The sequence below is a fragment of the Lissotriton vulgaris genome, chromosome 3_2, assembly GCF_964263255.1.
Source record: "Lissotriton vulgaris chromosome 3_2, aLisVul1.2, whole genome shotgun sequence".
In the NCBI taxonomy this organism is placed as follows: Eukaryota; Metazoa; Chordata; class Amphibia; order Caudata; family Salamandridae; genus Lissotriton; species Lissotriton vulgaris.
Genome location: NC_141690.1, coordinates 20076980 through 20101831, shown reverse-complemented (window position 1 = coordinate 20101831; position 24852 = coordinate 20076980).

Genomic DNA, 24852 nt, shown 5'->3' with positions numbered 1-24852 from the left:
CCTTAGCAGGAATCCGCAGGGCATTGATTGAGAATAAACACTTCAATACATGTAAATCACTTCCTTAAATGTAAGACATTTCATTAGCCGTTGGAACCTTCCCCGTAGGGGTAACCACTGCATTAGCAACAGGAGATACTCCTAAGATTGATCAGGCCGGTATCACCTTTAACCTGGGGCCTGAATATTTAGCAACCCAACAGTAACCTCAGGGGGTAGGTATCAGTCACAATAGCAATAGGCCCAAACAGATTTAATATGGGGCAGCATGAGGACCTCAACATTAGGTATAGGCCTTACTCATGCGGCCGGATCCACGGCGCTTCGCCGGGGCATCTACAACTTTCGCCTCGGCTGGAACACTTAACATAAACCAGGCCTAAACAACTGGGAACCTGGGGGCCTAATACTCACTGTCTCAACACTTAGGCCTCACTACTGGCCTCAGGGTCCTAACAGGGCCAGGCAAGCTAGGCTATTCCCCTACCCAGGGGTTCTTTCCCTCCTAGACAGTCCTCAATCTGGTAATTCGGGCTCCCGCCCAGTTCACGAGCCTTTCCTTAGAGTGGCCACATTGGCAAGGAGTGTCCTTACAACGCAACACTGGTCCTGGGGGGTGGGCACCGATATATGCCCCGATTTGCTCTCTCCAGCCCCCCCCTCACAGTTTCAGTAAGGCCCCACTCACCGGCTGCTCCTGGGTTCTGGCTCCGGGCTCCAACCACACTGCTGGCCCCTTTGTCATGGGGGGGGGGCGGTCAGGAGGCTCCACGCAGCCTTCTCCCGGGGCTGAGATAAGGGGGGGGGGGCAAGCACCGACAATGTGCCTCGAGGCCCCCCCCTCTGTGGCCTTGCAACCAGCCGCAGGACTCGCGGCAGCACTCAGGGCACTTCTTCACCGGTGGAGGTACTCCGGTTTCTCCTTTGCAGGCACCGGCTGATGGGGCTTGCGGGCTCCGTCTGGGCCCTCTCCCTGCTTTCCCCCCGAGATCCTCCTCTCGCACGGTGACCCGGGATTTCACTGTGCGGGGTTCTCCTCACTGGTTCCCACAGGTCGGGAGGCGGGGCTGGCACCGGCAATGCGCCCCGGCCCCGCCTGCCTTTACCGGCCCCTCGCGTGGGGCACAGACCGGCGGGGTGGCCTCCCGCTCCGGTCGTCCTTCACAGGGCTCCCTCCTGACCACGGGGGCCCTGCACCGAAGCTTCACCCGGGTCCTCCCTCCCTCACGGGGACCCGGGGCTTTTCCTTCGCTTCCTCCTGTCTTCCCGGCCGCCCGGACAGGCGACCAATCCCTGCGCGGCATTGGCGGGGGCGGGCCGATGACGCGGCCGGGCGCCCCCGTCACGTGACGCGAGTACCGCGGCATCAGGGCCTAGCGCGGCCCCTTCCTCACTTCGGCGGCCCTGGTACCGGGGGCCGCCGCAACGATACCCCCAGCAGTGAAGGGAATCCCCACGATAGCGCCGGGCCGCGGCGGTGATTTCCGGCGGCAATAAAGGGGTAGGTTCCCTTTTAATTAATTCTCTATGTAGCGGCAAGAGCGCGCCTCCTCAACCGGCGCTATTCACAGGATACCAGTCTCCTCACACAGAGCGCGCGCCACAACGAGGGGTAAGCTCCCTCAGCGCTATTCAGTCAACAACTTCCTCAGGGCCAACAGCACTTCGGGGGCCACACCAATCGCAGGGCACAGTCCCTTGGGGGCATCAACCTCCCCAAAACAGCGCTATTGCAGCACAGCACCTGGCAGCACACCTCGCAGGGGGGTGAACAGTCCCACAGTCCGCCTCAGGGGCACACTCCTCACCTCCTGGGCGCTTCTTCACGCAGAGCTGGCGTGGTACCTGGTCCAACAACGTCAGTGACCTGGGTAGGGACCCTCCCTTGTCAGGGGCCCATGGGGACAGCAGCGGGGGGGTTTATAGGGGTGCAGGGCCCAGCTCACAGGCCCATGTGGCGGTAGCACCTCACAGCAGGTCCCCCTCCCTTCCTTGTCCCAGCGCTGACTGACTCTCTGGTGACACTTTTCCCTTTTTATACCCTCCTCCCAGGCAGTGCCAGGACCTTCTAGAATGTTGGCACATCTAGCCTAAACTGGTTCTAGGGGAGGGGGTGAGCACCCTGGGTGCCAGGCTTTCCCTCCAAAAGCTAGGGGTAGCTGGGTAATATTAACTAGACCGCTGACCTATGTCAGTCCAGTGGCAAAACCCATGGCCATGGCATCCATTTTAAAAGCAATACATTTCAGTCAGGTGCAGTTTTAAAATGGGGGTTTTTACAAGTGCTCACATTATGTCGGGTAATTACATTTTTCAAAAGGGGTCTCACACCACTCATGGCCTATACAGGTTTAATCCCATGGGGGAGACAATCCAGATAAGGGGGTCAAAAGCGAAAAATTTGGGGGGAAAAAGGACAAGTCCAACAAGTTTGAAACACCTTTATGACCACACTTGGGTTTTTTCACCAGGACATTGTCACCCACATTCCATTTCCTAAGTTTGACAACCATCTTAGCATCATAACGTTGTTTGTATTTCTGCTGATAATTTGTCAACACTTCCCTCCTTCTCACTTCTCTCTCCACACTGTCATCACGACTTTTCTCAGGAAGCCAAGCGGGATTGAGTTTAGAACAAGCTAATCTACCCCTCAAAGCCTCAAAAGGAGATCTCTGCATGACAGCATTGGGAGTCGTGCGGTGTGCCCACCACGTCTCCCTCAAGACACTGCTGAAAGAGACTTTGGATTCCAGAGCCCTCTGCGCACAACTTTTTACAACTCTATTCATCCTCTCCGTGAGACCATTCTCTTGTGGAGAGTAAAGAGCTGTTTTCTGATGAATAATCCCCAGATCTTTTAGGAAATCATCCATCTCTCTGGAGGTGAATTGCACCCCATTTTCAGTGAGCAGGAACTTTGGAATACCCTCAGACACAAATACTTCTTTCAAAAACTCAATCACAGTTCTAGAATTAACAACACTCATACATTTGGAAACAACCCATTTAGAAGTATAGTCAACTAGTAATACAACAAATCTTTCATGCGAGGGCATAAGCTCAAACGGACCTGCAATGTCCAGGCCCAATTTAGTCCACACAGCAACAGGAACCTCAACAGGTGACAAAGGGGATTGGCTAGTAGTGCGTGATTTGTCATTGACAGCACACAAATGACAATCTTTGACGACAGTCTCAACCATGTGATCCATAGTGGGCCACCAATACCTCTCTCTAATGCGGGCTTTCGTGAGGTTTCTACCCAAGTGCCCTTCATGAGCTAGGTTAACAACCCTCTCCCTCAAATCAGCTGGAGGTACAACTCTGTCACCTCTCATCAAATTATCTTGAACGAAAGTTAAATCATCCCTTACTGTCCAAAAGGGCTTCAACATGTTCTCAAGATTATCATAATGTGGCCATCCACCTCTTTTTAAGCAACTGAAAAGTGACATCATCTGCAACACTCTGTGACCAATCCTCCTTGGAGATGCTGGACTCCAAAACCCAATTTATACAAACACTTTCTGTGACACAATCCCTTTCGATGGGAAGACGAGAAAGACAATCAGCAGGTTTATTGTTCAACCCAGGAATATACTGTACCTTAAAGTTGAATTCCTGCAACCCTTCACTCCATCTTTTCAACCTAGGTGTCATATGATCACTTTGATGACATGAAAAAACTTGAGCTCTTAGACCCTCGAGCCGATAGAGCAGAAACATGTCGACGTTATTTTTTTGTCCAATTGACCTATGCTAAGGATTCCTAACTATCCCCAGAGCATACCGAATAATTTTTTAATGAGTGGTCAAGTGAACTGAATAAAGCCTACAATCATTTGCACACTTTTTTATTTTATCACTCAGCTTCAGTGGGGTAACTCGCTTTTCTCTGGATACTGCCACGATAAAGCCAGAGATCGCCTCGGGTGAGGCTGGCAAGACACTGACTGAATAAGCCCAATGACTGTTGCCATAACGCTCGCGTGGGGCGGAGAATAAGATATACCGCTTCTCGAGATACGCAGCGTTTATGAGGGCTTTTTCAAATCTCTTGGAATAAGTGGTCACAAGTGTCCTACCTCCTTTTGATAAACTGTATGAAAAAACTTGAACCAGGGGACGATGATCTGATTTTACAACAAACGGAATCCCCCACAAGTAAAACTTAAAATGAAGTACTGACCAAAATACCGCCAACGCTTCCCTCTCAATACAAGAATAATTAAATTCAGCTTCTCTTAAGGCCCTAGATGCAAAAACAACAACCTTTTCACCATTCACAACTTGTGAAAGTACAGCACCTAAACCCTTAAGGCTGGCATCAGTAGTGAGAATGGTTTTAAGTTTTCAGTCAAAATGGCCCAGAGTAGGCATCTTACCAATCTCTTTTTTAACCAATACAAAGGCTTTTTCACAATCATCAGACCAAGAAAAATGTACACCCTTCTTTAAGAGAGCCCTAATGGGTTCAACCAGACTTGCAAAACTTTTTGACAAACTTGGAATAAAATTCCGCCATGCCTAAAAATGACTTTACTTGATCTTTGTCCACAGGAGTCGGTGCCTTCACGATGCTCTCAGCTAACTCCAATTTGGGCTGAATCCCACTTCCAGAAATAACATGTCCTAAATATGTGACAGATTTTAAGCCAATACAACATTTTTCCTTCTTCACAGTAAGACCACTCTCATCTAACTTGTTCAAAACGGATCTCAATACTTTGTCATGTTCACACTCATCCACTCCATACATCAAAATGTCGTCTTGAAAGAACATGACATTTGAAAGGCAGCCTAGAACCATCTTCATTACTCTTTGGAAACACGCAGCAGATGAAGCTAAACCAAATGGCATACGTAGAAATTGATAAGCACCCAATGGTGTGACAAAAGATGTTAAATGTCTGCAATCTTTGTGTAATACTATTTGATGGTAAGCCGAAGAGAGATCGAGTACACTAAATACCCTTGCACCTTTCAGAATGCTGATGCTCTCAGCTATGTTGGGCAATGGCTGTCGATCTACCCAGATCCATTCATTTAGACCGCGCAAGTCCACACACATCCTAATTGACTTCCCACCATCCTTGGGTGCTAGAACCACTGGACTTAACCATTCAGATGATTCGATCTCCTCAATCACCCCCAAGTTCAACAATCTTTCAATTTCAAGCTTAAGCGGCTCAAGCATCATATTGGGTACCTTTCTCACCTTGTGCACACACGGTTTGGCAGATTTCTTGAGAATGATTCTGTGCTCAAAACCTTTCAGACATCCCAGGGTGTCTGAGAAAACCTTTGGATAATCATCAAAATATTTTCCAGACCCAGACACAGAATCTATTTGAGGAGAAGAAGCAATAGGTAGAAAAGCAGCAAGAAAATCTTCCTTTAACATGACTTGGTTCTTTGGATCATCAGCTCCTGGATTAAGGATAATCCCCAAATCATGTTGGTGTCGCCATCCAAGAAGATTGTCACCTCTGATGGCAATATAAACCTTCCCAGAAATATTTTTACCTTTGAAAGAAATGTTAGCTACAGTGTATCCCAGTATCTCTATTTTAGATTTGTTATAACTGAAAGGAGAGATGTCAGAAGGTAACAATTGAACATTTCCTAAACCCACAACTTCATCCCATATTTTGTTTCCGATTAAGGTAAAAGGGGATCCAGAGTCTGCCATAAGTTTGAAAACAAACTTGTCAATTCCTATATCACAAAATGGCATGAAAATGTGTTCTGAATCAACCATACCATTACTAACACTAGAAATTACCACTGTACGTACAATGTCAGAAACAGGTTCACTGGTTTCCCTCTTTTTGGTAGACCTACATACACGTGCGTAGTGCCCTTTGATACCACAGTTGTTACAAACACTGTCTTTAGCAAAGCATTGAGGAAAATTGGAAGTATGAAAGAAACTCCCACATCTAAAACAACGCATTTTTTGATTAGTGAAAGGACGTTGACGAGAATCTTTAGGAACAATGGAATCTTTAGAGAAAGAAGGGCGATTTTCAAAAGAACTCTTTTGAGAAAGTAAGTTCCATTGAGAAGGTTTACTTTTAGGTCCACTACTAACTTTAGCCACTTCTTCAAGACATTCACTGAATTCATCTTCCCCTAACATATGTACTGAGTCGGAAGTTTTCTTTTTATTATCACTAACAGTCTGACTCTCATCTTCTTTATTCTTTCTTATTTCTTTGACCCATGTAGAGGTGTTTTCCATACCCTCTACAATAGCTAGTGCCTCTTTCAATGAAGGATTTTTGGACAATAATTTCTCCTGAACTCTAGAACTGTTCGTGCATCGAACAAGTTGATCTCTAACAAGAGATTCAGATAGGTCACCAAAATCACAAGTGCGAGAAAGAGTCTTCAAAGCAGCAACATATGTTCCAACACGTTCACGAGAGCCTTGAACACGAGTAAAAAATCTATGTCGTTCCAAAACAACATTAATCCTTGGGCCAAAATACTGTTCTAACATAGTCATAGACATCTCAAAAACATCCGCAGGTTCACCATCAGCCCCACCCATAGGTATAGTGTCCATACTGTCATACGTATGTCTACCCTCAACTCCCAAATTGTGCAATAAAATGGCTTGTTTTCTGAAAGCCGAAAACTTCTCTCCCCCAATGGCTACCAAATAAGAATCAAATAAATTCCTCCATCTCTTCCAAGGAAGAATGGGTTCACCTTCCTCAGAAAGAAATGGAGGTGGCTGCAACATGCTAGAAGTAGTAGCCATTATAAAAAAAATTATTAAAGCAAAATGCAGTGAAAATGTATAATGACTAGAAGAGGAAAGAATAATGAACTATGATAAAAGAAATATATCCAAGTTATGAAAAGTGAATACAATACCTATGGGCAGAATAATAGGTAGTCCAAACCAAACATTGTTGAATAGCACAGTTGCGTTACTATTAATGAGAAAAGAATGTGCTGTTGTGCACATCAACCATGAAAAGCGGTAAAAGGAAATATTGTTTTGATGTGTAGCGCTGCTGTGCGCATCAGCGTGGAAAAACGAAGTTTTGTTTTGGTGTGTGGCGCTGCTGTGCGCATCAGCGTGGTAGTCTGAAGATAAAATGATTAAAATGCGCAGCCCTGCGCATCGGCGTATTGAAATCCGTAGTGAAAATAAATAATATGCGCTGCCGTGCGCATCGGCGTGGTTGCTAAGGAAATCCAAAATGGCCGCTGCGTGGTGATGTCACACGTAGGACGTCAGACATCAGACGTCAGGAAGTCAGAGTACAGGTTAGGCTGTAGAAGCGAGGAGAAGACAAGCGGCACTCGCGCAATAGCACACGCTCAGCTCAGGCTGCACTCGCGCAATGGCACACGCTCACCTCAGGCTGCCAGAGCGAGAAAGGAAACGAGAAGGTGGCGGCACTCGCGCAGTGACACGCGAAGCTGAGACACGCAATGTAATTCAAACAGCAACAAGGGGTAACGGTAAGCCAGGGGAATAAGGCATTACCTGTGAAAGTAGCTGATTTTCAAAATTAAAGTATGTTCTTTGTTGAGGCCGAATCAGTAATCAAAGCAAACGGTACAGCAAAGCTTCCCAATGTAGCATGGTTTCAATTGCAATCCCCCCCCAAAAAAAACAAAAAAGGATGAGTTGAACAGTCAGCCAATTCGGTGTATAAGGTCTTAGAAAACGAAAACATACAATCCAATGGATGAAAGGCAATAAAATAAGTTTGTTGTAAGATGATCCAGAAGATAGAAACCAAGTCCAAAATAAATGTGCTGTGTCCAAAGTGTCCAATATAATCCAATAGGTAGAAAAACGAAAATTTGAAAAATCCAAGTCCAGAAGAAAATTCCAAAATGTAGGGGAATTGATGGTTGTAGGTGCTTGTCCCCAATCAAGCCTTGACCCCTCGTCGCCAGTGATAAAAGCTCAGAAACAAGTTAAGATGTAGAATGAGCTTTCTGCTGCCTATTGGTGTATTTTTAGCCGCTTATTTGTATTAAACGCAGTGTGTATACGAGCTAGTGTCTTGAACCGGTGGCATGAGTAGTACAATGCTATGGAGTGGAAAAGACCGATGAAGAGAAAGCTCATTTCCTCTTCCGTATCTGGCAGTAGTGATGAGGAGCCACAAGAGAGAGACACTTCTTATAGTCCTGTCTTGCTGACGGCATCTTTGGTGAAAGACATGATTCAGGCTTCCAAGAGGCAGTCCACAACAAAGACGGAAGTGGTGGTTGATTCGGGCTATGCAGAAGAAGGTCTGTGCATTGCTGCTGCGGGAAAATATGTTGCTAAAGAGGATGTGGCTTTAATTCTGGATCAGATTAGAGACAAAATGGGTTTTTAAAGTACTCCTTTACAGAAAGTGAAACCTCCGAATTACCTTTCCATGAGAAGATGAAGGATTTAATCTTATGACCGTGGAAAGATTTGGACATGTGTCCAAAGTTTCTAGTTAAGCATTATGCTCTACTAGATGGGGAGGAGGTTATCCCACCCAATGTGAGCGTGTACTCTATACTGGCTCCCTTGATGGGTAGATAAGCTGTTGTTGCAGATTGCACTCTCTCGGACACTGTTGATCAAAAAAATGATAGCGCACTGAAAAAATCTATTGCAGCGATCAATTTTACTTTGAAAGCAGTGCTTTATGTGGCGTGTGCTGTCCAGTCTACGGTGCATGATTTTGAACTCATATCACAGGCTATACAGTAACGCACATATTGTGTTGACATCCTGTTGCAACGGGAGCAACAAGTAAAAAATTTGGAAGCTGTTACATCTGACATAATCATATCTACTGCAGAGGCTTTGGGTGCATTGATTTCAGTGTAACGAAACCTTTGGGTCTGTGACTGGAAGGTGGATTATTTGAAGAAGGCGGCTTTTCTTCATTTTCCCTTCTGTAGTGGTGGATGACCAGGTATGGAGCAGGGGCATAAGCAGCCCGCTGCAGGAACACATACACAATACACCGGTATGCTGTTCACCCAGACTCCTTTATTTATACCGTCGGACCACACCCGGTCATGAAGGGTGATGCCACGATACATTGTATTGTATCAGCCAGGTGGCCTTACATCCCTCCTTTCTTTTAGATAAGCAAATGCAAACAGGAAAAGGAAAATGAAGAAAGGAAGAGGAAAGGAACAGAAGAACAGAAGTATATTGTCCAATGTAATATCCTGTTTTGAAGGTCACTATCTTGGGCTTGCGATTGCTAAGCCCCATCAGCAAGGCAAGACTTTCAGTCTTTGACCGGGTGCTGGTTTGGGTCTGAGTATGTATCCTTGACTTTGGGTGGATCCTCCAGTTGGTTCACCGGCGGTGTGCTTGGGATATCCACCCAGTGCCTTGGGCACAGTCAGATCGAGGGGGCTGGTTCTGGACACATTGGGTTCGGGCGGTGTAGCAACAGGTGCGGAACTTGGGTTAACCTTTGTGTGTATTCCCACTGACGTGTTCTCCAGTTCTTCGCTATCTTCCTGAGATGAGGGGGCGACGGTTGGTGCACCTTGTGCTTCTTTGAACCATGACCACGGTGTTTCTGCCTCGTTGGGCCATGACCATGGTGCCATCTACCCAGGTGACAGTCCACACCTTGGGTTCATATGGCGTGCAAAACTTTTAACCAGGGTGCCTATCCTTGATGACTACTTTGGACCCAAAGCGCACGGTTGGAGCTTTGGCTCCTCGGCTCACTGTCGCCTTCTTGTCGGTCGTCTTTTGCTACTGCTGTTTGGCTTTTTGCCATCCAGGCAGGGAGCCTCCCTGCGGGGTCCTCTGGAATCAGGTCTCGTGGTGACCGCCTGAGCAGGAGGGAGGCTGGGGCACACCCAGTTGTTGAGTGAGGCGTTTGTCGATATGCGAGCAGGAACTGGTGCAGGCAGGTCTTGTTGTTATTCCACCCCAATTTGGAGGGCTCTATTTAGTGTCCTCATTACCCTCTCTACCTCGCCATTGGCTTGGGGCCACTGAGGTGTGATTCAGCGGTGTCGGATGGCTTCCGCCCAAGGAAATCATGGAAGTCTTGGCCCTGGAATGGTGGCCCATTGTCAGACTTTATTTGCTCAGGCAGCACATGGCAGCTCCCGAAGTCGATACTGATCTTCATCCAGGGCATGCAATATGGTTCTTCGGTGATCACAGGCACTGGAGCGGGTTACCCTCCAGTGATGGTGCATGGGTGGCAGTTCCTGACCTCTTCCTCCACCATGTCATCCATGTTGGGGAACCACACATTCGCACGTAGCCTGTCCTTGGTCTTGGGGGTGACTTGATGTACTTGATGTGCGAGCATGACCATACGCTGGCATAGGTTTTTCAGGATGCGTTGTCCAGACCCACTGACACTGAGTTCATCTCACACCCTCCAGAGTTGACGTCAGTAGTTCTGATCCTCAGCGGTGAGTAGGGAGACTCCATATAAGAACCAGTGCCATTGTCCTTTTTCAAAAGCCTCCTTCACTCTTCTCAAGGTGTCATCTTCATCTGTGGCATCGCGAAGATCTTCTTTGTCACCACCACAGGGCACTTGTTGTCTTCCACCATTTTTATGAATGCCTCGGTGTTGGCGGCATTGTCCTGTGTCAGCTCACTGTTCTCCACCATGGGGTTTCTTGACAGAAAGTAAGCTGGGTTGTCCGCTCCTGGTCTGTACAGCAATTGGAACGAGTACACCTGCAGCTGGATCGCCCATCTCTCGATTCTTGGGGGGCGCTAGATGTGAGGACCCCCTGAACAGGGTTTGTGATCGGTTATCACCCTGAAAGGATGACCCCAAAGGTACAAATGGAAATGTTGGCATGCCCATCTTATGGCCAGGACTTCCCACTTGATTTGAGCGTATCTGGCTTCCGTCTGGGTTAGCCATTGTCTGGCGAATGCCACAGGGCGTGGACTCCCCTGGTATCCTCCTGCCGAAGAACTGTCCGAGTCTGACCGGCCTGGCATCGACCACAAGTTCCGTCTTCATCTTGGGGTGAAAGTACTCCCTGGAGTTTGATCCACAAGGGCTTTCTTGATGTCCTGGAATGCCAATTCTTCTCAGGGTGTCCATTCCCATTGTGTGCCTGTCTTTGTCAGCTGCTGGGGGGATTCCGATATGGTGGCGAGGTTCGGGATGAACCTCCCGTAATAAGTCGCCATCCTGAGGAAGCTCCGTATTTCCATGGGATTTTGCAGGACAGGGGTGCTCCTGATGGCTTCAGCCTTGCACGGGTCGACGTGGAGTCCATCTCGTGAGAAGACATATCCAAAGAAGTCTATCGACCCTTGGTAGAACGTTCACTTCTTCTTGTAGAGCTTGAGTCCGCAGTCTGACAGCCTGTACAGGGTCACCCATGATGTTCCTCCTAACTTTGTGAATATATAAAGATGTTGTCACTCAAGTTGATTACTCCTAACAGGCCGGAGAAGGCTTCCTAGATGGCGTTCTGAAACACCTCTGCAGTGGAGGACACTTCAAAGCTGAGCCGGGTATACCGTTGGAGGCCGATGTGCATGGAAAAGGTAGTGATGTACCTACTTTCTGGTGCCAGCTTCAACTGGTGGTATCTAGAGTTTAGATCGAGTTTTGAGAACCACTGTGCGCCATTCAGGTCCGCCACAATGTCATCCATCGTCGGAGTTCGGTGTCGTTCCCTCCGGATAGCCTGATTGGGGAGCCTCATGTCAATACTTAGTCAAATCACGCCAGGTTGCTTTGGCTTTGGTGCCACTACCAACGGGGACACCCTCGGGTGAGCCCCGAAACCTTCTCTATGACCCTCAAGTCTTCGAGGTTCTGCAGCATTTGGTGTTGCAGTGTCACAGACTTGCACCCCTGGATGATCTGCGCCCTGATCTCCTCGTTTTGGTCAACGCTGGTGCACGTGTGCGCCAAATTCATGAGTTGAGCATAAAACATGTCTACCGTTTCTGCCTCAGTTTGCCGGTCCTGGCGAAGCTTGAACCGCTCATAGTTGGGGTTCATCTGCGGGTGGAAGTACCTGTTAAGTGCTGCGATGGCCGCATCGTACTCATGGCCCGCTCCTGTGTGGGGTAGTGTCTCGAACAGCTCATAGAGCTCATTGCCCCCAAAGTGCATCAGTAGGGAGTGTTTCACCATCCCATTGGACTCTCTGGTCCCAGTGAAATAGTGGTTTAGGCGACCTACCCAGGGCTTCCATCTGGGCGCAGCTGTGGCCGTGTCTGCAAGCAGGCTAAATGGGGTATTGGTGTGACTGATGCGTGTGAGTATGCCGCTATTGGTGCATGTGCCAGTGGCTGTGGTGAGGGAGGGTCTCTCAAGATGCGCCTGGACTGGTCTTTCCCGGTGGGGAATGCACTGATGTGCATGAGCATGGTGTTTTGCGGCGGCTCTACCTCATGTGAAGATTACCCCTCTCATCTTGTGCCTGGAGTGCGCCCTTCTGCGACTTTGTGGTGCTTCCTCCTGACTGTTGCGACTGACCTGCAGGCTGTTGGGGCTAACTCCCACCAGTGCCCTTCTTGTGATGGCTGTGCTGGCTGGTACTGGCACCTGTTGCTGGGGCTGACGCAAGGTACTTGCACCAGTTGTGTGCAGTTGACGCTTGATTTCTTCACTTCCACTTTGTTTTTGTTTTTTTGTTGCTGTTCTTTATCTGTTTCTCTCGCCTACTTGTTCCCAGTACCTCAGTTGGGGCACTTGAGGCCTGCAGGCGTGGATCTCCGGTCATTTCCAGGTTGCCGACCGGCCCAGTGAGGGAGTTGCCATGGTGGGCCTTAAAGCCGTGCCCTCAAGTTGCGCGTCTCACGTGGCCTGTACCTCCTGCTGCTGATGCTCTGCCGTAGAGCTTTTCCGCTTCAGCTCTGCCACACCTTTCTCTCCCAGGCCTCAGATGTTCTAGCCTGTTATTTATTTATTTATTTTATAGTTTTATAGAGCGCGAACCAGACCCGTGAGGGTATCAGAGAGCTTTACAGGCTTGAGGGGGAGGAATATAAGTCGTGAGGATGGGAGGCATCACATTGGGAGAGCCAAGCATACATTGTAAGGTGGGAGCACACAGTCTTAAGTCCAAGCTACATGTGGGATACAATTAAAGCAGAATATACAGGAGGTGCACGCAATCAAAGGTCCAATCTACAAGTGGATAAAAAAATTAAATCAGATAAAAATTAAAGCAGGTAGGTATAATATACACGCTGTCTCATCTAATGGGGGAATGCCCCGGAATGTTGAAAAATGTGTCATCGGTGGAGGTCGTGGATAATGCCGAAAAGGAGGGTGGAACAAGTCGATGAGGTGATTAAAAAGTATTCTTTAGGTGAGGTATTCTCCCATTAAAAAGGTTTTGGTCTCCTTCTTAAAGTGTGCCAGGGACGGAAGTCTTCTGATGGAGGGAGGGAGAGAGTTCCAGATTCTTGGTGCCACCCCAGGGAAGGCCCGATTGCAGTTTTTTTCTTCCGGAAGCGTGATGGTTGCAGCAGCAGGTTTTTGGCGGATAAGGAGTTTCTGGCTCCTCCGGATATCAGTTTTTGTGTGAGAAATGTAGGGGAATTTGAGTATAGAGCTATGTGAGTAATGCAGGCTAGTTTAAATTATATTCTGACCTCTAGTGGAAGCCAGTTCAGAGCTTTGAGTTGGGGAGAGATGTGGTCAAATTTTCTTGAGCCCATTAGGAGTCTGGCGGCAGTGTTGAGGCAGGCTTTCAATGGGGCCAGAGAGTTTTTGGGTAGCCCTGAGAGAGTAGAGCATCCATATTCAAGTCTGGAAATGACTAGGGCCTGGGTTGCCATTTTAAGGTCGGAGGCATCAAGGAAGGGTTTTAGGTTTCTTAGGTAGCTCAGGTGGAATCTAGCCGTTTTGGCCATAGAGTGCATATGGCCTTGCATATACAGGCTGCCGTCAAGGGTTATACCAAGGGATTTTGCCAAGTCCACAATGGTAGGAGGGCAGTTTATTGCCGTGATTGACTTGATCCATTCCTGGATGTCTGGATTGGGTTTGGGAGGGGAGATCAGAAGAAATTGGTTTTATTTGTGTTGAGTTTCAGCTGGTTGGCAGTGAGCCAGTGGACTGTCAGTCTCAGGGACTCATTGAGGGAGAGAATGTCCTCAAGGGTAGAGATCTTTATGTAGACCTGATTATCATCAGCGTGCATTAGGTAGGAGATATTGGCGGCACGTAGCCCCTCAGTGAGAGGTTCATGGTAAAGGGTTGATCCTTGGAGGACTCCAACTGAAACCGGAGAGGGGGCGGATAGATCACGTTGTTGAGGACTCTCTGAGAGTGGTTTTGGAGGAAGGATCTAAACCATTCAAGGACAGTGTCATTCAATCCCATCCTGAGTTTGAGGCGTTCTAGGAGAATTTTGTGGTTCACCGTATCAAAGGCAGAGGAGAGATCTAGAAGGATTAGGAGACAGGTTTTGCTTAGGTCTAGGGCTTGGTGGGGATCATCCACACTGTGGAGGAGGGTGGTTTCCATGCTGTGCCCAGATCTGAAGCCAGATTGGAAGTCATCTAGCAGGTGAAAGTTGTTGATATGTAGGCTTGGCTGCTGTTGTACACATTTTTCCAGGACTTTTGCAAGGAGTGGGATGTATGATATGGTTCTGTAGTTCTCAGCTGAGGTTTTCTTTTAGGATGGGGACCACTTGGCCAGTCTTAAGGGAATCAGGAATTGAGCCCTGTAGGCGTTGATTATTGCGGTCCAGGAAGGGATGATAGCCTGAGAAGCGACAGCTAGGCAGTTAGAGGGGAGAGGATCGTTAAAATGATTGTTCGGTTTTAAGGAGGCAAGAATTCTCGAGATAGGGTGGTCGTCATAGGTTTTAAAGGTGGACCAGTGCGCCTAGGTTTTTGGGTGAGGTTAGGGAGGACAATGCGGAGGGAAGAGGTGGAGCTGGTTGATTTAGATTTTGGTGGAGGGTTGCAGATTTAAGTTCATTTCCTAGGGCAGAGATTTTGTCATAGAAGAAAAAGGAGAATTCCTTGCTTGCAATTTGAGGTTTAGATGATTCTTTGGCGGTTTTAGCCAGTCGGCCACGGTGCTGCCGCATGCTCCGCCACTAGTGAGCGAGTACGTGGCAGGCAAGGCCAGAACACATGGGCCGCGCCGAATCACTGGCGGCAGATCCGGCCACACACAGCCCACAGGAATGACAGTTCAGCAGTGCAGGGAGACCCAAGGGTCCATACACACCTTGTTGCCAGTGTAGTGGTGGATGACCATGTATGGCGCAGGGGCATAAGCAGCGCGCTGCAAGAACACATACACGGCCACTAATATGCTTTACAGTCGAAGGTCACGAGCGACCCCACGCTTGTTTATTTATACCCTCAGACCACGCCTGGTCACATGGGGTGATGTCACGATACATTGTATTGTATTGGCCGGGTGGCCTCTACACCTTCTGAGGGTCAAGTAGAAGCAGCAAAAGAAGGACCTGGACAATGTAGTCCAAGCTCTGAATGAGCCCCCACGTGCGCCTTCAATCTTTATCCATCACCATAGCTGCCCCACTCCAAGGTAGGTAGAATTCCTTTCCCGTGGCCTCCGTTTTAGATTAGATAAAGATTGAAGGCGCACATGGGGGCTCATTCAGAGGAAGATTTAATTGAAACGCGTCAGGCATGACAAAGGTACTGCTATCCTATCCGCGTGCGGGTGTAATCTGTACCAAAGAATAAAGGTCAAGGGTCATACCTTTGCAGCTGCTCAAGTGTTCCCTTATTTGTGTGGCAGACCCAGGAGCAGGATATTTGAACGGCAGCCCAGCCGGGAGGTGAACACCACTCCGTGTAAAACGGAGGCCACGGGAAAGGAATTCTACCTACCTTGGAGTGGGGCAGCTGTGGTGATGGATAAAGATTGAAGGCGCACGTGGGGGCTCATTCAGAGCTTGGACTCATATAAAGAGCAGCAGTTAAGCAAGTGCGTCCATCTATGGAAAATAAGGACTACAACTCTCAGAATGGGGAGTGTGCACTTAACCTCCGCCGCTAAGCCTCTGAGGAAGATTTAATTGAAACGCGTCAGGCATGACGAAGGTACTGCTATCCTATCCGCGTGCGGGTGTAATCTGTACCAAAGAATAAAGGTCAAAGGTCATACCTTAGCAGCTGCTCGAGTGTTCCCTTATTTGTGTGGCAGACCCAGGAGCAGGATATTTGAACGGCAGCCCAGCCGGGAGGTGAACACCACTCCGTGTAAAACGGAGGCCACGGGAAAGGAATTCTACCTACCTTGGAGTGGGGCAGCTGTGGTGATGGATAAAGATTGAAGGCGCACGTGGGGGCTCATTCAGAGCTTGGACTCATATAAAGAGCAGCAGTTAAGCAAGTGCGTCCATCTATGGAAAATAAGGACTACAACTCCCAGAATGGGGAATGTGCACGTAACCTCTGCCGCTAAGCCTCTGAGTAAGATTTAATTGAAACGCGTCAGGCATGACAAAGGTACTGCTATCCTATCCGCGTGCAGGTGTAAGCTGTACCAAAGAATAAAGGTCAAGGGTCATACCTTTGCAGCTGCTTGAGTGTTCCCTTATTTTTGTGTGGCAGACCCAGGAGCAGGATATTTGAACGGCAGCCCAGCCGGGAGGTGAACACCACTCCATGTAAAACAGAGGCCACGGGAAAGGAATTCTACCTACCTTGGAGTGGGGCAGCTGTGGTGATGGATAAAGATTAAAGGTGCACGTGGGGGCTCATTCAGAGCTTGGACTCATATAAAGAGCAGCAGTTAAGCAAGTGTGTCTATCTATGGAAAATAAGGACTACAACTCCCAGAATGGGGAGTGTGCACGTAACCTCCGCCGCTAAGCCTCTGAGGAAGATTTAATTGAAACGCGTCAGGCATGACGAAGGTACTGCTATCCTATCCGCGTGCGGGTGTAATCTGTACCAAAGAATAAAGGTCAAGGGTCATACCTTTGCAGCTGCTCGAGTGTTCCCTTATTTGTGTGGCAGACCCAGGAGCAGGATATTTGAACGGCAGCCCAGCCGGGAGGTGAACACCACTCCGTGTAAAACGGAGGCCACGGGAAAGGAATTCTACCTACTTTGGAGTGGGGCAGCTGTGGTGATGGATAAAGATTGAAGGCGCATGTGGGGGCTCATTCAGAGCTTGGACTCATATAAAGAGCAGCAGTTAAGCAAGTGCGTCCATCTATGAAAAATAAGGACTACAACTCCCAGAATGGGGAGTGTGCACGTAACCTCCGCCGCTAAGCCTCTGAGGAAGATTTAATTGAAACGCGTCAGGCATGACGAAGGTACTGCTATCCTATCCCCGTGCGGGTGTAATCTGTACCAAAGAATAAAGGTCAAGGGTCATACCTTTGCAGCTGCTCGAGTGTTCCCTTATTTGTGTGGCAGACCCAGGAGCAGGATATTTGAACTGCAGCCCAGCCGGGAGGTGAACACCACTCCGTGTAAAACAGAGGCCACGGGAAAGGAATTTTACCTACCTTGGAGTGGGGCAGCTGTGGTGATGGATAAAGATTGAAGGCGCACGTGGGGGCTCATTCAGAGCTTGGACTCATATAAAGAGCAGCAGTTAAGCAAGTGCTTCCATCTATGGAAAATAAGGACTACAACTCCCAGAATGGGGAGTGTGCACGTAACATCCGCCGCTAAGCCTCTGAGGAAGATTTAATTGAAACGCGTCAGGCATGACGAAGGTACTGCTATCCTATCCGCGTGCGGGTGTAATCTGTACCAAAGAATAAAGGTCAAGGGTCATACCTTTGCAGCTGCTCGAGTGTTCCCTTATTTGTGTGGCAGACCCAGGAGCAGGATATTTGAACGGCAGCCCAGCCGGGAGGTGAACACCACTCCGTGTAAAACGTAGGCCACGGGATAGGAATTCTACCTACCTTGGAGTGGGGCAGCTGTGGTGATGGATAAAGATTGAAGGCGCACGTGGGGGCTCATTCAGAGCTTGGACTCATATAAAGAGCAGCAGTTAAGCAAGTGCGTCCATCTATGGAAAATAAGGACTACAACTCCCAGAATGGGGAGTGTGCACGTAACCTCCGCCGCTAAGCCTCTGAGGAAGATTTAATTGAAACGCGTCAGGCATGACGAAGGTACTGCTATCCTATCCGCGTGCGGGTGTAATCTGTACCAAAGAATAAAGGTCAAGGGTCATACCTTTGCAGCTGCTCGAGTGTTCCCTTATTTGTGTGGCAGACCCAGGAGCAGGATATATATATATATATATACACTTTTTTATGGCATAAAAAACATTGTACATACAAAACTCAATAATCTAACAAAAAACTCCTAGACCTTTCCATACCCATCCATTTTGATCAGGTTGTGATAAAATACATACATATAAGCAATCCGAGGGGAGGTAATCTTTACACACAAAGAATCAGAGGGAAACTCCTCCTCTACACAGTCCATGTATTGTGTGTGTTGTCACATTCCTCTATACATATTTTATTTCATTGGACTCCTCCTCGTCTTCTGGTCGCCTTGTTTTGGCTCACTAGTTCGGGCCTCATCAGGACATGGGTGACACAAAACAACCAAAAAACACTCATGAATGTGCTTGAAATGGCCAGGGGCATGTAAAAATCGACTCATCCAATTGCCTGAACCTTTATATGTCCCCTGCAATGTATCGCCAAATTGGACCCTTCGGTTTTACTGCAGGAAGAGAACTTTGGGTACAGCCAGCGAAGTTTTTTAATTCGATTGCTTCCGCTCTTAAGAATCTTCAAAGAAGCATACTGCTTTCTTATGCTCCTACGCGGGCGGTATCTTCTTCGCGGCTGCCTCCATGTCAATCATGCAGCACAGGTCATGTGAGAATGGGAAAAGGTGTCTTTTAAAGTAAAAAAAATAAAATGTGCTAATATTTCACCTTAGCCAGGGCCACTGGAATTATATGATTCTGCTGCTATAGCTTTTTCTCATAATTATTGATTTTTCGCATTTGCCACATAATCCATCATCTTCAATATATTCTGCAGATTTAAACAAAAATAATTTGTTTCTAGCTCAAATGGATCAAAAGTTTCTAAAAATGTGGCTACATATGTTTCCACTAAAGATCAACTGGTCATCTTTCAGTTGCATGTTCCTGCATTTGGTTGTTAAACTGGTAGCATTGAAGTGAAATATTTGCACAGACATTACCATGTGTAAACGTGTTTTAAAATGAAAAAACACTGAAGCAATACTAACAAAAATGTGCTGCATTATGCTGCGCAATTAGCCTTTTCTTGCAGCACAAGTAAGTCAACCATGCCGCATAATTTGGTGCTTGCTTGCAGCATAACTCTAGCGGCCCCGACCTTAGTACATCAGATTATGTGCTAAGTATTTTATTAAAAGTGAGAGTTTTAAACAGAACTGAGAAATGTTCCTGACTACCTTATTGCAATGCTATTTGTGAACTAAAATGCAATTCAGGGATCATGTTTTACCCTATATCTGGCCTAGATTCTAATTTTAGATGGACCAATTTTATAGGCTGTTACATCAAATATAAGTAACAGATGTATTGTACAGTGCACAGCCTGAACTCATGTATTTGAAGGTGCCCTCATATGTGAAGATGAACAAAAAAGAGGATGGTTAAAAAGTATCTGCAGTTTTTAATAGCCATCCTGACCGGAAAGAATCAGAGCACTTACCTGAGCACTGTTCGCCAGCTCCAAAGTCAGTAGCTCTGGAAGTAATTCCACATACTCACTCTCTCATTGCGATGTGAAACACAATCACGTGTGTTTATAACACAATGCCTGCTTCTTGCCTTATGAAGCACTCCAGCTTAAAATCAAAAAATCAGCCCCTTTTTCATTGGTGGATTTTCTGAGCCTCCTGGTGCCCCGATGGGCAGGAAAAAAGACAAAGGGAGTTTTCACACTTCCCTTTTATGTCTTTTAAGTCTGGGGGCAGTGAGAGCGCACCCTGGAAGAAGCATGTTGCGCGCAGCCTACAGAAAATATAGCTCAGGACTGAATCCTGAGTCCAAAGATGGCTGCCATCACTTCCTGTTGGATGTGGTGGCAGCCAATCAGATCTCAGCAGGAGATCTGTGGGAACCACTGAGGAACAACCAAGCATTAATTGCTCAAAAACTACTGTACGAGTTTACATAAAATCAAAATTAGCACTCTTTCTGGACCGAGATCTAGCTTTCTGCCAAATTTGGTGTAAATCCATTTAGCGGGTTGGGCAGTAGATGTGTCTGAGGTCGCTATAGAAAAATGGAAAGGGAAAAAACATTTTGAGACCCCCCTTTTCCTCTGCCCTGCTTAACAGATTGCCTCACAACTTTTCATGAACAAACTAGTCAAAAAGGTGCACTTTTTTTGGAAAGTTTCATGAAGATTCATCAAACAGCACTAAAGCTATTAGCAACACAAAAAAGGTGTGTGCAAAGGAAACATGATCCTAGATAGTTATAGTTAGGACCTAGTTTCCATATGACTTGCCTTTATCTTTTGCTTTGTTTGACGAATCTTTACAAAATTTTCTAAAACAAGTGTCAAGTTGGGTCTTGTAGTTCATGGAAAGTTTTGGGGTGATCCATCTAGCAGTAAACAGGAGCATTCAAACTGCTCCAGGATTGCTGGGAGCAGAGTTTTCATATGATCCTTGTCCGCTGCCTTGCCGGCAGGAAAAGAGATGAAAGATTGCTCCAGCATGCAGGGAGCTGCATATTTAGCAGCTCCCTGGGTGTGGGAGCAATTCCGGCTGGAGGCAGGAAGCCATCAGGGCCGGTGGGGGCATTTAGGCTCCCCCGATGTCCCCATCAAAGCACACTGGTTGCCCTGGATGGGGTCTGGGCACCCCGGGGGATTGGGTCCCCAGGGCCAAAATTGGCCTTGAGAGAGGGGGCCATGCGGCCACCCTCACCCATTGATTTTTGGTCTAACCATGGGGGATGGGGTCCCTGGGCCAAGATTTTACTGTGGAGGAGGGGCCATGCTGCCACCCACACCCATTAGGTTTTAGTCGAGCCCTGCGGGATGGGGTCCCTGGACCTAAAGTGGAACATGGAGGGGGCTGCTCAGGCCCACCATTAGGTTTTGGCACACCGTCTGGCCCTTATGTTCAGAAATTAAACCTCAACAGGATGCAACTATGTCTATAAACATAGTAGGTGCATTGTGTCATGTTTTGTGTCCATAGTGTACAATAAAGCAACAGAAGTTATGCAGTACGAATTGGGTATGTTCATGGGCAAGCCTGAGTTCATGTTAAGCTCAGTAACACCATAATTTAGGAATTATTGTAAAAATACTGTACAAAACAAGAAACTTATACCAGACATCGTAACGTCAGGCTACTATGTGAGTATTATCACTTTAACATTTGTACTGTAGTAATAAACGTGTAAATACTAGTCCAGTTTCTCAACATATGCGTTTTCAGGCTACATTTATTTTCACTGTCATGGCTTATACATTCATATGGAGGTGAACTGAAGATAGCGTTGTGGTTCTGAAAATTCCGGACCCTGCCATAATGGTGTACCAAGGCCTAAACACTCGTGCAGAAAATATCATCATACCACGACGAATTTGGTATCAATAAGACCGGTAATGATCAGGACATTATGCCTGTGTATTTTCATCACGATACAATGATGCATGCAGGAGTTATTGGCAAATTCATTCTGAGCCCACAGGCTCTAGGTTGTGAACAAGCGTCCATTTTAGTTGTTGCCCTTTACATAGGCATATACATGAGCCAATGATTCTTAAAGGACACGTATTCCTTAGCTTGAGTTCTTCCTGACTCCCATTTGACCTGAACAGGCTGAATCTGCCTACGTGATGTTGGCCTCACCAAACCAGTCCATGCCCTCTAGTCAATCTATATTAAAGATCTGAGCAACTTGTTGTGTACATTGGCCTGAGCAAGATTAGAAGGCCGAATACAGTAGCCATGCCTGTTTATGACCCACAAGCATCCCTTATCCTACATTTCTATCTTCCACACCTGGCTCTGTTTCTCTGCTTCTGGGCTTTTACAATGGGGAGGTGACTGTTTATATGATGGGGAGGAAACCAGTTCTATTGTGTGCTCAACCGGGCCTACACAGGAAAATATGTGAAGTTTGACATATGTTCATGATGGAAGATGGGTTGGTCAGTTTGGGCAAGTAGAATGGAATTCATAATTATAGCCTGCTTTGTTATGGTACCATGGGAGCGACCTACAATGATGTGTTTCACAGCAAGAATGTGAGCCTAGGGGCAAACTTTTTGTATAAAAGGCCTGCCTGAGAAAGCTCAGGCAGGCTCCCTCTTTCAATTGTAAAACTACGGTTGGACGACGAAGCCTCATAATTAATTGTAATAAAGATGTCTTTTAATTTTACAGATTGGCTGTCAATTCCTATGCTGCTTTATTATGCAAACTGCTGGATAGATCCCTGGTGGGGAGAGTGAGTCATTTTCCACTTTTCTTCAGTTGGCTGCCCAACTCGGGGCCTTATCATGGAGTGGTTATCTACAGGAGTATTTTGTCAAAGGATGGAAAAACTGCTGGGAAAGACAAGACAGAATTCTACCAAAAAGAGGTACTCTGGGCACAGGGTTTTCTGGGGGATTATCTGTCTCTGTGGCCTAGTATGTTTTTTTGATTTTTCTGACTTAAAACTCTCCTAAAGATGTCACTCCTGACTAAGGAACCCATTCTTTTTTTGCTGTAAGTATTTTTTAACAGACTGTTAGTGCAGTGGGGAATTGACAGTTACAATTTGAATAAATATTTGTGTATATGCAAATTGCAATTTGTATAGGCAGTTGAAGAGATATTTTCTCCATCTGTTTTAGTTGAAGAATAAAAATGGGTCGCTCCCAGTCCTTGGTTATTTATTGATCGCAGAAATGTGACGCAGTCCTTGGTTATTTATTGGTCGCAGAAATGTGACGCAGTCCTTGGTTATTTATTGATCGCAGAAATGTGACGTTTTGGTTTGGGTACCGGTACATTTGGTTCAGTTGGTAGGCCTTTTGGTTGCTGTGGTTCAGATTATCGTTGGATAATCTTCCTCAGTATTGGTTCCTTGGTTTTATTTGAACACTGCAGTATTCAAAAACCGTGGGTCACGTACATTTGCGTGTATATCGTTGGAGATAGCCCCATGAAGTTTGAAACCCGACTAGTGAGCGCAGATGCCTGGTCGCGGTATTTTGTTTGGTATTAGTATTGACTAGGTTGCAACAAAGGATTCCCGGTTGGAGGATTCGCGTCTGATACCTCCAGTTGGAACTCCAATTTATGAGCTCTCTTTAAAGGTCTGTGAGGCTGTCTCTTTTGCAGCCTTCTGGAAATCTGTTGAAGAATTTAAAAAAAAATAGGAACTAAAACGTTTTTGTTGTAAATATGGTTTACAACTAATATTGGCAGGTTATTTTTGAAGACAGTCTGTAGGCTGTTCCTTGTTCCTGTCCTAAGTGTTGACCTATGGGTTAAAATGTGTGTTTAAATGTCTATGTTGTTTGTGGGTTTTGTTGTACATTGCGACGGTGCTATGTACAAGAACGGCGCTATGTACAAGATATGGTTAGAGCGCGCTGTTTGTGTGTCCTGAGTGTTTGACCCCCCTTCTGTTTTGTGTCTGGAATGAGCTCAATGTATGTATGTGTATGGGTCACCTTCAATAGATGTAAATAAGGCTCCAAAGAAAAAAATGAAAAAACGAAATTGCCTGTTCTTTAGACGCACGGTGTTAGATGTTCGCAGCCAAGTCTTTTCAGCTGTAGTATATCTAATAAGAATGTTCTTTCAGCTAGCACCTCTCTAGTAAAAACGGGTGGTGGAATTTTGCAAACAGTCTTTTTTTTAAAAAATTGTGGCGCAGTAATCTCACGCATTCCCAGTTAGGCAGCTGCGCCTAGGCTTGTGTGTTAATATGTATCTAAATAATAGGCAAGGGATGTAGTGAGCGTTTTATAAGTAGAACAGTCACAAATAGCAATAATTAGGCTTCATTAGAATTTTTTTTTTATTAATTATGAAAAATAATTATTAAAAACAAAGTGCTACAAAAATCGTTTTTTAATATTTGTGAAGCTTAACACTCATGCTATGACCCCCTAGCATTAAAATGTTTGATTTAAGTTATGTTGTACCACGAAAATGACCAAACACTTCTGTGCGCAATTTCCCTTACCCCAGGCGCAAACAAGCTCATTTCTATAAGGTATAACTTAGTATTTTCAAAAGCATTTCTCGTAAATTGGGTAGTAGACATTCTAGTAATACCCATTAACCAATAAAATTATAGAATATTTATTTCTTAGTATCCAGAATACAAAAGTCGATTTTCACATAAATAGACTGTTTTAAATGGTTTCAGGGCCCCTGTTTAAAGTGACTCTTTAGTAAATACATGCATTTAGATCTTAATATATATATTTGCAGGTTGTGCCTTCTTAGGATTCAGCGAGGCAATGTGTCATAGAAATTGTTTTAAATATAGTGAAATATTGCAGGTTATGTGTAAGTGGTTAAACCTACTGGCTTTGTCAGCTTCAGTTACCAGGAGCAGGGGACTGGCAGAACCTGTATAACGTGTTCCAGCAGTAGCGGCCAGCCAAGATGTTATCTTGTAAGGCTGTCTTGTTGACATTTGTGACCTTTTAATTAGGGCCTCGCCTGTGGAATGCAGCATGACATGGTTAAGCATGCATCAGCTGCCTCTTCGTATTTAAATCCCTGCCCATGCCACGGTCCTGACCTGAGGTCACTTGAATAGCCTGACTTGTTTAAAAGTGTCTTCTTAAAGTGTTACAAATTTGACATTAGCTGGGATGGGGTTTTTGTTTTTTTGAACTAAAATGAGCAGAGGATGCAGGGCCATGTACAGCAATGATGATTGCATTTTAGCC